The sequence below is a fragment of the Coenobita brevimanus genome, chromosome 105, assembly GCF_032717465.1.
Source record: "Coenobita brevimanus isolate Jiangsu-jjx chromosome 105, ASM3271746v2, whole genome shotgun sequence".
Classification (NCBI taxonomy): Eukaryota; Metazoa; Arthropoda; class Malacostraca; order Decapoda; family Coenobitidae; genus Coenobita; species Coenobita brevimanus.
Window position 1 is genome coordinate 28156013 of NC_137058.1, and position 8646 is coordinate 28164658.

The 8646-nt window shown below is 43.6% G+C and overlaps 1 non-coding gene across 1 annotated transcript; it reads right to left on the reverse strand.

Moving 5' to 3' along the window:
* Window positions 1-4092: 4092 nt before the first annotated feature.
* Window positions 4093-4210, reverse strand: LOC145416388 (5S ribosomal RNA). The gene has a single exon (XR_013900278.1). It is a non-coding gene; the product is annotated as a 5S ribosomal RNA (ribosomal RNA).
* Between the last annotated feature and the right edge of the window lie 4436 nt (window positions 4211-8646).

The following is an 8646-nucleotide window of genomic DNA, read 5'->3' on the forward strand; positions in this document are numbered from 1 at the left end:
TTTGGGTGTATCCGATAGAGCCAGGATTCTGGGGGCTTGAATGATGAGTGAATGGATGCGTGGCCCATTGGATTGGGCAAATTTGGGATGTCTGGACATTGCTACTCCTCACCCTGCCCTTGGGTGGGAAAAGAGGTCCAGATGATGATGATGATGATATTCTACTGTGTACTCTGTGTGCTTTGAAACTACTCAGACACTGCCTATGCAGTGAAAACCATCAGACCATTAGTTGTGTCTACATATGAGAGTACGCTTTTGACCAAGAAAGGCAGACTTTGCTTGGTATGGTGTAATTGTTTAAAGTATCGTGTTTTGTGCTCTATATGCATGACAATAGCTCAGGCTGGATGCATATGTAGTGAGAAATAGACCACTGATGGTGATCACATATTGAAGTGCAGATTTGACCAAAAAGCCCAGACTGTGCATGGCATACAGTAGTTATAGAGATCATCCTAATCCATGTCTCTGGGAGTGCAGATTTTTGTCAACTCTACAGGCCACCATCCTCCTCTCAGGGGATGCGGAGGGAGTTGAAGGGCTTTTACATAACCAGCCAGTCTGTGGTGTGAGTATGTAAGAGCATCCCTCCACTTTGAACTGCCACAATCTTTTTTTTTTTTTTTTCCAGACTCCTAAGCCACCATTTGCCTCTACCCCTTACTCCACCCTCAGCATCCTATCCCACCATCTGCCTCCCCCATACTACTTACTGTATCTTTAGCCTCTTGCCTCCTCTCTAATGCTCTTCTCCTTCATCCCCACCCACTTCTCCCACCTTAACCTTGTTTCACCACCCCCAGGAGCTTAATGATCCAGCACGGGGAGTACGGGAGGGCTGTCTGAGTCAGGTGTTGTGTGGCTCAGAACTACTGGACAAGACAGCAGCTACCACAGTCAAACAGGAGCTGCTGCACTTCCTACTGGAAGGATTGTCTGTTTTGCGATAGCGGTGCATATTAACCTGGGTGCTGGAGAGGGACACCTTCCTGTGGTAGCACCAATATAACTAAGAAGCTTTGCTGCCCATTTTATGTATATAACTGCTCTGTAGCCCCTCCCAGTCCTCTTATGAGAGGATAATGAATTGCCAGAGAAATGCATCTTCAACCTGCAGTCCATTGGGTTTACATCTAGATGAATTTGGGGCCACAACAACATGTTAGCATTAGTTTAATCTTACTTGACCTCCCCCATGTCTACCGACACTAAAGCTAAACCATTGTTTCAGGCTGAACTTGCATGCGTGGTGGAGGAGCAGGAGAGCCCAATCAGTGAACTGTGGCAACAGGTACAGCATCTTGATCGCACCATCCAAACAATGCTTTCACCTTGATGATGCATTATGGCTAGTTCAGGTCAGCTGTAGGCTACTGCTTTCTTTTTGTCTTTTTACAGTTCACTTTGTTGTGTCATATCATATTGTTGCATGTTTTGTCTTCTCTTCTCTCCTCTTCTCATAATCAGCTCTGACAAACTTTGAGAATGTCATTATTTAAGCACTTGGTATAGTAGAATAGGGAGATACAGAACATGGCTTTGTAATCTCATTGGGGACTTTTTTTTTTTTTTTTTTTTTTTGAGAGAGAGAGAGAGAGAGAGAGAAAGGTTTCATATTACTACCATGGATATACTGTAGTTGGTTTGTTTTTGCCTGATGGAAGTGAGCCACTCCCAGAAATTTTAATGGTACTAAGTCATGGTAGCATAAAATTTTATGAGCTGTTGGTAGGAGGTAGAAGTGAATCTCCATGGTTACTATTTAGATCAGGCATTTAGTCTTGCTACATTTGGCAGTCTAAGCTGACCTGAAAGGGGTTAGGAATCTTTTATCAGGTTAAAATATACATGTTATAGTTTAGTAATGATGATGATCGTCTTTTTTCATTGACAGGGTGGGAAGAGAGGTGGTGTACGCGATGAGAGTCCAGGAGTGTGGGGAGGAGGGGCAAGAGAGGAGGTACTGTACAGTTGGTGAGGGATGCCATCATGTCACTCAAAACTCCAGGTTAGTAGCACTGTGTTATTATAGGGCTGGTGTTGGCAAGGGATTCCTTCACAGTGGCACTAATAATCAGAAGGTTCTGCTGTCTGGTTATGCAAAAATCCCTCACCTCTGTTTCAGTCACTTGAGAGGGGGAATGTGGACTGCTGGAAAAGGACACCCTCAGCCTGCTGTCTGTTGAGTTCACATTCAGATGAGCCCATGGCCACAACAGCCACAGCATGATTGTTTATTCATATCATTTATATAGGCCCCAACATGCATGCGTTGGCCTTGATCACGTTATGGCAACTCTTCATGCTTCACGATCTGTAGCAGCCTCCCTGTTCAGTCCCTTATCCCTGTGGTCACACACTATTACCTTGTCCCAGGTCTATTTTGGTCTGCTTCTTGCAACCTTACCCTCGATGTTCACCACCTTTATCACCTTCCATTACTGCAACCCTTAATGATTCGTTAACCCAGTTGTACTACTGTGATTAAAAGTTAGCTGACACTTCCCTGCAAGCTGTGATGATGAAAGGTGTTTCATGAAATATTTTTATGTGCAGTAATAGCAGTAACATGCACACAATAAAGTGTGAGAAGGAGGAGATGCAAATGTTAATTCAGCCATTGTTTCATGCAGACCAGAATCATTTACCCCTTCATTCCAAGGATATATTTTTCATTGTACAGAATTCTTGCCCCCTCAAGATGATTATGTTAACTTTGCAGAAACCATTGGTAGTGAAAGAGTTTGAAACATTCTTTATTATCCTTTCCACATGCTGATTTGTTTCCTTAAGCTGTATACCATAAAATTTTCTGCAGGTAGCAAGAATAAGCTAGAAGAACAGGTCATTGTGTTGAAGTGTTAAGATGTGTAAAATCCAACAACTGTAATGTAATCTTGTCCCAGAGACATTGACACAAGACATTGACACCCCGGAGCAGACCATTGCTGTGTTGATAGGGCGTGGTAGTGGTGGTGGCAGTGGCAACAGCTTAACAAATGACAAATCCCCTCGCTCAGCTACGATAAATGAACATGTGAACGGTTAACTTGGGGTAGATTTTGCCTCTGAGGGTTTTTGTGCTTTTTGTTTTGCTGGTTGAGTCAAATTTGAGGCTGAAACTCAAACTGATATAAATTTTGCTGTGCATTTGATACAGTATTTCTTTTTTTCCAACAGTTTCAATCAATTGTTGGGAAATAATTAGCTGGTTGTGGCACTTAGTGTAGCATTGGTATTTTTTGCCATTAACTTGTTCAGTGTGATAATGCATTCTTTATTGTATTATTCCTGTTGTCAGATGCCTTCCTTAACATTATGGTACTTCTGAACAGGAAGGGTTAGTTATGGTATAGCATTCATTAACACTTCCGTTCATGATATACCCCTAAACTGGATTAGATTATCTGTTTGGTATCCAGAAAATAAAATTATGTCACTAGGTTGCAGGGGTTAAGTCAACAGCAAATTGCCGAAGGAGTGCCTCTTGAAGTTCCCTTGTTATATTTACTGGTACACACAGCCATCCAGCTTGTTCATAAAATCATCCTGTTACCTTCTGGTAATTGCCTCTAAATGGCAGGGGTAATCTTCTTCCAGTTGATAAAATAAGTATGTTGCACAGTATGTTCTAATTTATTTATAAGTTTTGCACTGACCTCCTAAGCCTTTGATTGGTAGGCTGCCTGGTGTGCAGTGTACCTATAAAACTTTTTCCAGTTTCTATTGGTTTATAGTACCAGTTGTATAGAAAAAGTTTATATTTTGAAGCACTTTATGAGCTTGTCTGCCAGTGTTGTGTACATAATTATTGTGCGCTGTTTATTGTGGGAGCTGGAATAATGTGTGAATAACTAGCCTGTTTTACTGGTTATGCTGCTGAGAGTTTTCCAACATGCAAACATCCCTTTTTTCCTTTTCCTGGGTCATACCTTACCCTGTCTGAGGTGGGAAAAGGGGTCGAGTGATGATCCATCCATCCATTGCCAGACGCCATGTATCCCAAACGGGGTGGTCAAGGGCTTAGAGTTAATTGTTTTACAGGGAGGGGCACTAATCCTCCACCAACCCCACTTGACACGTAGGGATGCCAACAGCATCTGGCGTTCCCAGGCGGTCACCCATCCAAGTACTAACCAGACCCAGCGTTGCTTAACTTCGCTGATCGGAGGGGAAGCGGTGTACTCAACGTGGCATGGCCGTTTTGTTTGGTAGAGTCAGCATTTGTGGGGCTTGTATAATGAGTGAATGTTGGGAAGAGTAAAGTTATGGTCTTCGAGAGAAATGAAGTCAGTGAACACTGTACAGTGAGGTTGGATGAAGAGGAAATGGAAAACCTGAGTGCATTTAAGCACTAGTAAGAATTTAGAGGGTGTAGTGCTTGATAGGGTCCAACCAAGAAGAAAGGTTGCTTGTACCTTGAAAGCAGTGATAAGAAACAGGGAAATGAGCATGGAAGTGAAAAAGTCACTGCATGACAGTATTGTGATACCAGCTCTAACATATGGAAGTGAAGCTTGGACCTTGTTGGAGGGACACAAGTCAAGAGTGAGAGCAGTGGAAATGAGTTATTTGAGAGGAGCATGTGGAGTCACATGGAGGGACTGACAAATGGGGAAGTGAAGGAGCATTTGGTGTGGATGTGGATGTAATAGGAAGCATTAGGAGAAACACACTGAGGTGGTTTGGCCATGCGGAGAGGATGGAGAGCGGGAGACTGACGAGGAGAGTGTATGTGAGGGAGGTGGAGAGGGGGAGAGGGAGGGGGAGGCCAAGGATGAGATGGAGGGAGGGTGGAGAAGTGTATGAGAGAGGGGTGTGTGAACTGGGAGCAGGGCAGTAAAATGGCAGAGGACAGGGCGACATGGAGGTGATTTGTTTGTGGCCACCCTTTATGGGGTTAAGGCGTCTGACAATAGATAGATAGATAGTATAATGAATGGATGATTGAGGGAGTCTTCTTCCGTGGGCATGTTGTTGATAGTTTTCCTACTTTTTAGGTGAGAAAAAGGATAGTTATTTACATACTTCTGTTTCAGCAGGAGGCAGTGAACTGTTTACAAAGATGATCTACTTCACGGAACATACTGTCACCCTGTTTGTGTCAACAAAGATGATCTACTTCACGGAACATACTGTCACCCTGTTTGTGTCAACAGTGGGGGTGGCGGCTTGGAGAAGTGCAGTTACGGGACTTCAAGGCTATGTTTGACTGGCCAGTCTCCTTCAGGTTCCACTTCAAGAGTTATGATCCTGAGTGTGGCATGGTCAAGGAGGAGGTGAGTTTGTGAAGTGGGGAAATGAAGTAAGAGAGATTGGAGCACAATTTTAGGTAGGGATAGTCACATTATACCAGTACCTTTCTCACCATCCTGTTTTAGGTGTTGGAGAGGGATACCTTCTTGCAGTGACATTTGTATATCTGAGTAGCTCTACTACCAAGTTCCAAGTTGTGCAAACATTCTTTAGCTCCATCAATATTCCCCCAAAAGAGAACGGTGGATTGCAGCAAAAGAGCAGCCTAAACCTGTAGTATATCAGTTTCATGTCCAGTTGAACCTCAAGGCACAACCACCCGGTTAAGATTCATTCTCAGTTTGATCATACCATGTAGGCACACCTATAACCTGTTACCAGTAGGCTTCCTTCCTCCACTCATGTCTCTAAACACACCATCATCCTCTCAGCTCCTTGTGCAGTCAGTTCACTACCACGTGGCTGATTTGACCGTAACTCAAGCATTATTGTGGGAATCTGTGTTGTGAGAACTACAGAGCCAGTGGGAATAGTGACATATTTCTATATGATGATATTATTATTATTGGACTCTGTGGTAGGTGGAGGCGCTCACCATCCACTCACTCGATGTAGTGCTGCTCTTGGGTGTCTGCCTATTCCTCTTCTCCTTCCTTCTTTTCTTCCATCCTCTTCTTTCTTTCATCATTCTTTCCTGTCCCTTCTGCCTGTGGGTGACTCTACACTGACTGACAAGCCAAATGGTGTCCTGTACACCAGGAAACCATTTTCTACACTGGGTGGTAACCATATAATCAAATTATGGCGCCTGTTGGTTTAGTGGGTAATTATGCCGCTCCAGTTGGATTTAGCCGATGAAGGTTTATATCCAAGGAGTGGTTGGAGTTTACTGCTCATGTAATGCCACTCAGGGATGAGTGAGGCTGGTCACTTTCATCTTAAATGTCAGGACCAACTTGCCTAGCCCCGGGCTCCTATGCTTCTCATGGGGCAACATTGGATTGGATGATGGGTAGATGGATTATTACTATATCTTCCTCGAGTACTGATTAATCCATGCTTTTGTGTTTCAGATTGTAAATGATGACTCTGCCAGGTGTTAGTGGCCAGATTATTGCCTGAGTGGAGGACGACACAGAGTGAAAACAAAGCCCATGTTACTTGTTCTGGAGCAGTGGAACATTTGTCACCATCTGAAGAAAAAAATGAAAAAAATACAGTACACTCACTCGATGTAGTGCTGCTGTTGGGTGTCTGCCCTTTCCTCTCCTCCATCCTTCTTTCCTTCCATCGTCTTGTCTTCCTTGTCCTTCTGCCTACAGGTAACTTTACACTCCCTCTTCTGCCTTTCCTTCATTCTTTCCTCTTCCTTCTGCCTGTGGGTGACTCTACACAGAGTGACAAGCCAAATGGTTTCCTGTACACCAGAAACCATTTACTGCGCTGGGTGGTAACCATATAACCAAATTGTGGCGCCTGGTGGTTTAGTGGGTAATTATTGCACTCCAGTCGGATTGATCCGGTGAAAGTTTATATCCAAGGGGTGGTTGGGGTTGATTGCTCATGTAATGCCACTCAGGGATGAGTGAGGCTGGTCACTCTCATCTTAAATGTCGGGACCAACTGCCTAGCCCCGGGTTCTTACGCTGCACATGGGGCAATGTAGGATTGGATGATGGGTGGATGGATGGTACTAGTGGGAAAAATATACACAATTTGTTCTGACCAATAAGGTTACCAGGGTTGCATTTTTATTAGTGCAGACACAGTGTAGAGACTCAATGTGCTCATCTCTGGACCAAAATAAGGTAGGTTTTGCACAGGTCATCTATGACTGGTTGCCTTGACCCATGACGTCACATGGGCACCACCTGCCAGGACAACAGTGTGTTTTGAGCAGCCACTGTGACGTATAGCCTGCTTTAATTTATACCTTTTATGAGGTTATAGTACTTTTCAGTGTGTGTGGTGTGTATGGGTGTTTTGTGAGGACATCCTACAATCATTATCTGAGACGGTTTCACATGCCAAATGATAACTATAGTATAGTGGATACATTTGTGAACCGAGGGATAAGGTTGCTTCCCACGGCCATGTCTCTGAAAGGTTTTTCAGTTTGGAACAGTACACAAGTGATCTACAAAGCTACCTGCTAAGGACACTGCCAAAAAAAAAAGTTGGTAAAGCCTGGAGCAGTCAGGGATCAAAATCTGCCAGCAAAACAACAGAGTATGTAGTGAGTGAATAGCTTTACAGTGAAATGTAATAAGATTAATTATTTGGGAAGTTACATTCAATTATGAACATCAAATGGTCATGTAACATAGATAGAATTGTATTGTCTGTACATGAAGTATTATCACCAAGATACTGTAGGGTGTTTGTGATGGGCTAAATGTCTGTGAACCCAGTCATTTCAAATGTAACTCTAAAGCATTATCCAATTGGATTGAGCCGGTGAAGATGTATATCCAAGGGGTGGTTATTCAAGAGGTGCAACACAGGGATGAGTGAGGCTGGTCACTCTTAAATATCAGGACCAACATGCCTAGCCCCGGGTTCCTACGCTCCTCATTGGGCAATGCAGGATTGGATGATGGATGAATATATACATATATACAGTATTTATATATCCATCATCCAGTCCTACGTTGCCTAGTGAGGAGCGCTGGGGCCCAGGGCAAGGCAAGTTGGTCTTGACATTACAGATGAGAGTGACCAGCCTCACTCATCCCTGAGGCTCAAACCCCATGCCCATTATTTCACCTACCTCCCCGTTCTTCCCCCCCCCCCCCCTTTTTTTTTCCTCCACATTCTCCCATCTCCTCCCTATGCTCTTCCTGTTTCCCTCATCCCCCTCTGCCTTGATTTTGTTATTCTCATTCTCCCCATTGTTCCTCCCCTCCCCATCTTCCCCTCGATCCTTCCCCTTTATCCATCCATCTTTTTTCCTTCATAACCTGTAATCTTCTACTTGATATTTTTACTAATGTGTACTTACTTCAGTTCAGCAGTGATGTATTGTGGCACACAAAGCTTTTCAACTATCCTGTTTATATGAAATAAAATGTTTCAGTAACAATGCTTTATTTTAATCCATGACAATGTCTTTCATTTTGAAAAATGGTACAGTGCAGTAGTCGTACCACCTACCAGGCTTGTTTTATCAGAGGGTTCCTCCCGGCAGGAAAACATGTGTGAACCACAGCTCTAATTTTCCTGTTTTCATGTGCAGACAAGGTGTAGTTCACATATTTGCTACCAGATGGCAGCACCAGTCTTCTCAGGAACAGCAAAACATAAGCCCCCTTCCCTGTGCAACAAAAGATAGTTCAAAGAATGACCAATAGATGGCAGCACTAACAATGACTGGTGCTGCCATCTATT